The following is an 8902-nucleotide window of genomic DNA, read 5'->3' on the forward strand; positions in this document are numbered from 1 at the left end:
GTAAAATTTGGTCATATGATCGGCAGTTCCAGTTCATTATATCTTAAGCTATATCTAATCATATTACTGTAGATGTTTAGATACTCCTATATAACAGTTTCAGTTCATTACATCTTCAGTTAAATCTAATGGTTTTTTAAGGAAGCTATATCTAACGATAGGAGTGTAGTAGATGGTTAGAGATAATAGTTCCGGTACAATATATCTTACCGTTTTATTTAAAACAAGAGCAATGCTATACTTGCGATGAAACTCCATCAGAGACAATCGGTGCGTGAGCCATATCATGCAGCATACATATTCTGCGTATGGTCGTACGAGCTTCGCACAAAAAACTGTCGTACGCAAACCATTTCCGTTAAAGCGGCCCTTATTTAATGTATTTTGTAGTTCTAAAAAAATTATTTTGTGAGAAAAAAATTATGAGTTGTCTTGCTAAGATCTACTGTCTCATTTCCGATTTATTGACACTACCTCATTGTTTTTAGTTATTTCATTTTGTTAGTCCTGTTGTCATTCCTCTTCATCATTCTTTTAATTCCGACTTTCCGAGGCACCTTAACAGGAAGCCTACTTGTGCATGTAGCCATTTTTGCTAATTTAGTGGTCCCAAATGCATACACTTGCAGAATAAGCACGCTTATTTAAACGAGTATGCTAATTTTGCAACCTACAAAATTTGCCTCATCACTCGCCGTCTATCTTGGTTAAAACGATTTTTTAGCTTAGCCCTTCAAACCGAAAAGGAGGGGGTATATCTAAAGGGATTTCTATTTTCGTGCCCTTTGGTTGCTTAGTTATCGTCAGTTTTAGCCACTATTTAAGAATTCATCTGATTAATCAGTTAATGGCCCAGTTAATCGCTACTTGTAGGGTGACTGATTCGAATAGCACATATTCATCGTGTTAACTTGTCAGGACGATTAATTGACCAGTTAGACCGATTAGTCAATTGTTAGGCCGATTAATCGTTGCTGACCCATTAGCTTGTGGGCAAACAAAGCCCAAATTTTTTCCCCTGTAACCCCTCCCATCCCCCTCTTGCTCCTCAATAACTAGGGTTCGACCGACCAGTAGCATATTTTGGTATATTACATAGTTGAGAGCATGAGAGTATGGTATAATACATAAAAAACTAGATATATGTTGGCATTCCTATTTAATCTATCGATTAATGGTCGACCAATTAATCCAGTAAATAGGTTGATTCAACGATTAATCACTAGTCCTAGTCCCAAGCCGACCGAGCAGCTACCAGTTATCGATTTCCTGAACAATTGTTTTAGCCCAGACAACTAACGTTGCTCACATTTCCCCTCCTCCTCCACCTGCTCACAAAAACTCAAACGGAGCACTGCCGTCTAGTTAAAGCCTTTGATCTTTATCTCCTGACAGGCGGGGTCGAGCCACTCTCTCCCCCAGAGTGGTGTCGCTTTAATATCATGACAAGTGGGGCCAAGGAAACTTATGACATGTGAGGCCGCGTGTTATCCTGACAGGTGGGGTCGGGCCACTCTCTCTCCCCACAACGGCGACGCGTTAAAATCCGGACATTTGGTGTTAAGGCAACTTATGACAGGTGAGGCCCAGGCAACTTACACTACTATAGGATGCTGCTAACACGACGCTACAATTAAGAACCTTTGACGAAACTGTGTGCGATGCATTAATCCCAAATGATGATGTAATAAAACTGTCAAAAAGATACAAAATTTTTGCGATGGCGGAGACATCAAACACAATTCAGATTATAGTTGCGTGCGCGATGTGTGGCATACAATTCACTTGAATAAACTGTTTGCGATGAGCATAACAGTAGACACGGTTAGGCAGATGAAGATGTGTGCGGTATACAACATACAGTTCACTCGGATAAACTGTTTGTGATTAGGCAACACAACAGAAACGGGCAGCCAGATCAATGTGTGTGTGACATAAGGCATATAGTTCACTCAGATAAACTGTTCTCGATTAGGCAACACGACAAAAACGGTCAGCCAGATCAAGGTGTGTGCGATAGATGGCATACACTTCACACAGATAAATTGTTTGTGATTAGCCACAACAAACAAAAACGGTCAGACAGATCAAGGTGTGTGTGCTAGACGGGCACACATTTTAAATAAAAAGCATGCGCGATGGTAATAACGCGCGCGCATGGTTGATGGAACAAGTCGTGTGCTGACCGCCGATCGCGGTGCATCTTATGGTGCAAATGCCACATACGCATCCGAGAACGCGTGTGATATGTCCATTTTGCATCATGTTTTCTTACTGTTATTTAATATGTTTTTATCCATAATAATGCTTTTTGGGGTAATTCTAATGCCTTTTCTCTCATAATATGCAAGGTATACACAAAGAGGGAGAATTCCGGCAGCTGGAAATTTGGACATGGAAAAGTTATGTCAGGCTACCTATTTTGCACAACTCCAAATAAGCTGAAGCTTCACGGAGAGTTTTTATGAAATATTTGAGGAATATTGGAGCAAATAACTACCAGAGAGGGCCCACCAGGTGGGCACAACCCACCCGGGCGCGCCCTGGTGGGTTGTGCTCACCTAGGCCCACCTCCGATGCCCATCTTCTGGTATATAGGTCGATTGACCTAGAAAAAATAAGGAGAGGACTTTCAGGACTGAGCGCTGCCGTCTCGAGGCGAAATTTGGGCAGGAGCACTTTTGCCCTCTGGCGGAGCGATTCCACCGGAGGAACTTTCTTTCCGGAGGGGGAAATCATTGTCATCATCATCACCAACAACTCTCCCATCTTGGGGAGGGCAATCTCCATCAACATCTTCAACAGCACCATCTCATATCAAACCCTACTTCATCTCTTGTGTTCAATCTTGTTACCGGAACTATAGATTGGTGCTTGTGGGTGACTACTAGTGTTGATTACATCTTGTAGTTGATTACTTTATGCTTTATTTGGTGGAAGATTATATGTTCAGATCCAATATGCTATTTAATACCCCTCTGATCATGAGCATGTTTATTATTTGTGAATAGTTACTTTTGTTCTTGAGGTAACGGGAGATATCATGTTGCAAGTAATCATGTGAACTTGATATGTGTTCGATATTTTGATAGTATGTATGTTGTGATTCCCTTAGTGGTGTCATGTGAACGTCGACTACATGACACTTCACCATATTTGGGCCTAAGGGAATGCATTGTGGAGTAGCAATTAGATGATGGGTTGCGAGAGTGATTGAAGCTTAAACCCCAGTTTATGCGCAATTCCGTAAGGGGCCAATTGGATCCAAAAGTTTAATGCTATGATTAGAATTTATTCTTAATACTTTTTCGTAGTTGCGGATGCTTGCGGGAGGGTTAATCATAAGTAGGAGGTTTGTTCAAGTAAGAATAACATCTAAGCACCGGTCCACCCACATATCAAATTATCAAAGTACCGAACACGAATTAAGCCAACATGATGAAAGTGACTAGATGAAATTCCCGTGTACCCTCAAGAACGCTTTGCTTATCATAAGAGACCGTTTTGGCATGTCCTTTGTCTCAAAAGGATTGGGCTACCTTGCTGCACTTTTACTACTATTATCGTTACTTGCTTGTTACAAATTACCTTGCTATCAAACTACTCTGCTACTTACAATTTCAGCACTTGCAGACATTACCTTACTGAAAACCACTTGTCATTTCCTTCTGCTCCTCGTTGGGTTCGACACTCTTACTTATCGAAAAGAGTTACAATTGATCCCCTATACTTGTGGGTCATCAAGGCTATTTTCTGGCGCCGTTGCCGGGGAGTGAAGCGCCTTTGGTAAGTGGAATTTGGTAAGGAAACATTTATATAGTGTGCTGAAATTTATTGTCACTTGTTACTATGGAAAACAATCCTTTGAGGGGTTTGTTCGGGGTATCTTCACCTCGAACGGAACCAAAATTAGCCACCCCTCAACCTACTGCACATACTGAAAGTATTGAATATGAAATCCTTCGGGTATGATAGAACAACTGCTAGCTAATCCTTATGCAGGAGATGGAACCGAACATCCTGATGCACTTGATATATGTAGAACAAATTTATGGATTGTTCAAGCTTGCAGGTTTACCCGGAGATGAAGTTATGAAGATGTTTTTTTCTTTATCTTTGAAGGGAAAGGCATTGGCATGGTATAGGGTATGCGATGATATTGGATCTTGGAATTGGAATCGATTGAAATTGGAGTTCCATCAAAAAAATTTATCCTATGCATCTAGTTCATCGTGATTAAAATTATATATATAATTTTTGGCCTCGTGAAGGAGAAAGTATCACTCTAGCTTGGGGGAGGCTTAAGTCAATGCTATATTCATGCCCCAATCATGAGCTCTCAAGAGAAATTATTATCCAGAACTTTTATGCTCGGCTTTCTTGTAATGATCAAACCATGCTTGATACTTCTTGTGCTGGTTCTTTTATGAAGAAGACTATTGAATTCTGGTGAGATCTTTTAGAAAGAATTAAACACAACTCTGAAGATTGTGAACTCGACAAAGGTAAAGAGTTAGGTATTAAACTTAAGTATGATTGTGTTAAATCTTTTATGGATACCAATGCTTTTCAAAAGTTTAGCACTAAATATGGACTTGACTCTGAGATAGTAGCATCCTTTAGTGAATCATTTGCTACTCATGTTGATCTCCCTAAAGAGAAGTGGTTTAAATATCACCCACATATTAAAGAAGAAATCAAATAACCGGTACCAGTTAAAGAAGAAACTATACTTTACAATGTTGATCCAGTTGTTCCTACTTATATTGAGAAACCACCTTTTCCTGTTAGGATGAAGGAACATGCTAAAGTTTCAACTATGGTCAACAAAAGCTATATTAGAACACATAAACCTAATGAACAAAGCAAAGTAGAACCTAGTATTGCTATGGTTAAAGATCTCTTGGAAGAAGATATGGATGGGCATGTTATTTACTTTTGGGAAGAAGCTGCTAGAATTGCCAAACTGATAAAAAGGATAAACATAGACCTGTTGTTGGCATGCCCGTTATCTCAGTTAAAATAGGAGATCATTGTTATCATGGTTTATGTGACATAGGTGCTAGTGTGAGTGATATTCCTTACACCTTATATCAACAAATTATGAATGGCATAGCACCCGCAGAGATAGAAGACATAGATGTTACTATTAAACTTGCTAATAGAGACACTATATCACCAATTGGGATTGTTAGAGATGTTGAAGTCTTGTGTGGGAAAATAAAATACCCTACTGATTTTCTTGTTCTTGGTTCCCCACAAGATGACTTTTGTCCCATTATCTTTGGTAGACCTTTCTTGAAAACCGTTAACGCTAAGATAGATTGTGAGAAACAAACTATCGGTGTTAGTTTTGGTGATGAGTCTCACGAGTTTAATTTTTCCAAGTTTAGTAGAAAGCTTCATGAAAAAGGATGAATTAATTGGTCTTGCTTCTATTGCAGTACCACCAACTGATCCTTTAGAACAATATTTGCTAGACCATGAAAATGATTTTCATATGCATGAAAGAAATGAAATAGATAAGATTTTTTTTGAACAACGTCCTCCACATAAACACAATTTGCCTATTGAAACTCTAGAAGGTCCTCCTCCACCTAAAGGTGATCCTGTGTTTGAATTAAAACAATTGCCAGACACTTTGAAATATGCTTATCTTAATGAAAAGAAGATATATCCTATTATTATCAGTGCTAACCTTTTGGAACATGAAGAAGAAAGATTATTTGAAGTTCTAAGGAAGCACCGAGCTGCTATTGGATATACTCTTGATGATTTAAAGGGCATTAGTCCCACTTTATGTCAGCACAAAATTAATACGGAACCTGATGCTAAACCCGTTGTTGATCACCAACGTCGGTTAAATCTGAAGATGAAAGAAGTGGTAAGAAAGGAAATATTAAAACTTCTGGAAGCAGGTATAATCTATCCTATAGCTTATAGTAGATGGGTGAGCCCTGTTCATTGTGTCCCTAAGAAAGGAGGTATAACTGTTGTTCCTAATATTGTTCCTAATGATAATAATGAACTTATTCCACAAAGAATTGTTACGGGTTATGGAATGGTAATTGATTTTAAAAAATTAAACAAAGCAACTAGAAAAGATCATTACACTCTGCCTTTTATTAATTAAATGCTTGAAAGATTATCTAAGCACACACATTTTTGCTTCCTTGATGGATATTCCGATTTTTCACAAATACCTGTTTCTCAACCTAATCAAGAAAAGACCACTTTTACTTGTCCCTTTAGAACCTATTGAAGGAAATATGCCCTAGAGGCAATAATAAAGTTGTTATTTATATTTCTTTATATCATGATAAATGTTTATTATTCATGCTAGAATTGTATTAACCAGAAACTTAGTACATGTGTGAATACATAGAAAAACAGAGTGTCACTAGTGTGCCTCTACTTGTCTAGCTCGTTAATCAAAGATGGTTAAGTTTCCTGGCCATGGAAAAAAGTTGTCAATTGATGAACGGGATCACATCATTAGAGAATGATGTGATTGACTTGACCCATCCTTAGCTTAGCACTATGATCGTTTAGTTTATTGCTATTGCTTTCTCCATAACTTATACATGTTCTTATGACTATGAGATTATGCAATTCCCAAATATCGAAGGAACACTTAGTGTGCTATCAAACATCACAATGTAACTGGGTAATTATAAAGATGCTCTACAGGTGTCTCTGATGGTGTTTGCTGAGTTGGCATATATCGAGATTAGGATTTGTCACTCCGATTGTCGGAGAGGTATCTCTGGGCACTCTCGGTAATGCACATCACCATAAGCCTTGCAAGCAATGTGACTAATGAGTTAGTTACAGGATGTTGCATTACGGAACAAGTAAAGAGACTTGTCGGTAACGAGATTGAACTAGGTATTGAGATACCGACGATCGAATCTCGGGCAAGTAACATACTGATGACAAAGGGAACAACATATGTTGTTATGCGGTTTGACCGATAAAGTCTTTGTAGAATATGTAGGAACCAATATGAGCATCCAGGTTCCACTATTGGTTATGGAACGGAAGTGAGTCTCGGTCATGTCTACATAGTTCTTGAACCCGTAGGGTCCGCACGTTTAACGTTCAATGATGATCGGTATTATGAGTTTATGTGTTTTGATGTACCGAAGGTAGTTCGCAGTCCTGGATGTGATCACAGACATGACGAGGAGTCTCGAAATGGTCGAGACGTAAAGATCGATATATTGGACGACTATGTTTGGACATCGGAATGGTTCCAGATGAGTTCGGGCATTTACCGGAGTACCGGGGGGTTACCGGACCCCCCGGGGAGTCAATGGGCCTTAATGGGCCCTAGTGGAGAAAGAGGGCAGCAGGCAAGTGGTGGGGCGCCCCCCTAGGCCCAATCCGAATTGGTCTAGGGTTTGGGGGCGGCCCCCCGTTCCTTCTCCTCTCCTCCTCCTTCCTCCTTCTCCTAGTAGGAATAGGAAAGGGGGGGACCTACTTGGAGTAGGATTGCCCCCCTTGGGCGCGCCTCCTCCTAGGCCGGCCCTCTCCTCCTCCCCCCTTTATATACGGGGAGGGGGCACCCCATAGACACATAAGTTGATTGTTTAGCCGTGTGCGGCGCCCCCCTCCACAGATTTCCACCTCGATCATATTGTTGTAGTGCTGACGAAACTCTCCCTCGACCTCAGCTAGATCTAGAGTTCGTGGGACGTCACCGAGCTGAATGTGTGCAGATCGCAGAGGTGCCGTACCTTCGGTGCTAGGATCGGTCTGATCGTGAAGACGTACGACTACATCAACCACGTTGTCATAACGCTTCTACTTTCGGTCTACGACGGTACATGGACAACACTCTCCCCTCTCGTTGCTATACATCACCTAGATAGATCTTGCATGTGCGTAGGAATTTTTTTGAAATTACTGCATTCCCCAACAGTGGCATCCGAGCTAGGTTTATGCATAGATGTTATATGCATGAGTAGAACACAAGGGAGTTGTGGGCGTGAGTATATACATATTGCTTGCCATCACTAGTTGATTCTTGATTCAGCAGTATTGTTGGATGAAGCGGCTCAGACCGACATTATGCGTACGCTTACGCGAGACTGGTTCTACCGATGTGCTTCGCACACAGGTGGCTAGTGGGTGTCTGTTTCTCCAACTTTAGTTGAATCGGTTTCAATGAACAGGGTTCTTTCTGAAGATCAAAAAGCAATCACTATACTACATTGTGGTTTTGATGCGTAGGTAAGAACGGTTCTTGCTAGAAGCCCGTAGCAGCCACGTAAAACTTTCAACAACAAAGTAGAGGATGTCTAACTTGTTTTTGCGGGGCATGTTGTGATGTGATATGGTCAAGACGTGATTATATGAATTGTTGTATGAGATGATCATGTTTTGTAACACAGTTATCGGCAACTGGCCGGAGCCATATGGTTGTCGCTTTATTGTATGAAATGCAATCGCCATGTGATTGCTTTACTTTATCACTAAGCGGTAGCAATAGTCGTAGCAGCAATAGTTGGTGAGACGACAACGATGCTTCGATGGAGATCAAGGTGTCAAGCCGGTGATGATGGTGATCATGACGGTGCTTTGGAGATGGAGATCAAAGGCACAAGACGATGATGGCCATATCATATCACTTATATTTGATTGCATGTGATGTTTATCCTTTATGCATCTTATTTTGCTTAGTCCGACGGTAGCATTATAAGATGATCTCTCACTAAATTTCAAGGTACAAGTGTTCTCCCTGAGTATGCACCATTGCTACAATTCGTCGTGCCAAGACACCACGTGATGATCGGGTGTGATAAGCTCTACGTTCACATACAATAGGTGCAAGCCAGTTTTGCACACGCAGAATACTCGGGTTAAACTTGACGAGCCTAGCATATGTAGATATGGCCTC

Source organism: Triticum aestivum, chromosome 6A (genome assembly GCF_018294505.1).
Source record: "Triticum aestivum cultivar Chinese Spring chromosome 6A, IWGSC CS RefSeq v2.1, whole genome shotgun sequence".
Lineage (NCBI taxonomy): Eukaryota > Viridiplantae > Streptophyta > Magnoliopsida > Poales > Poaceae > Triticum > Triticum aestivum.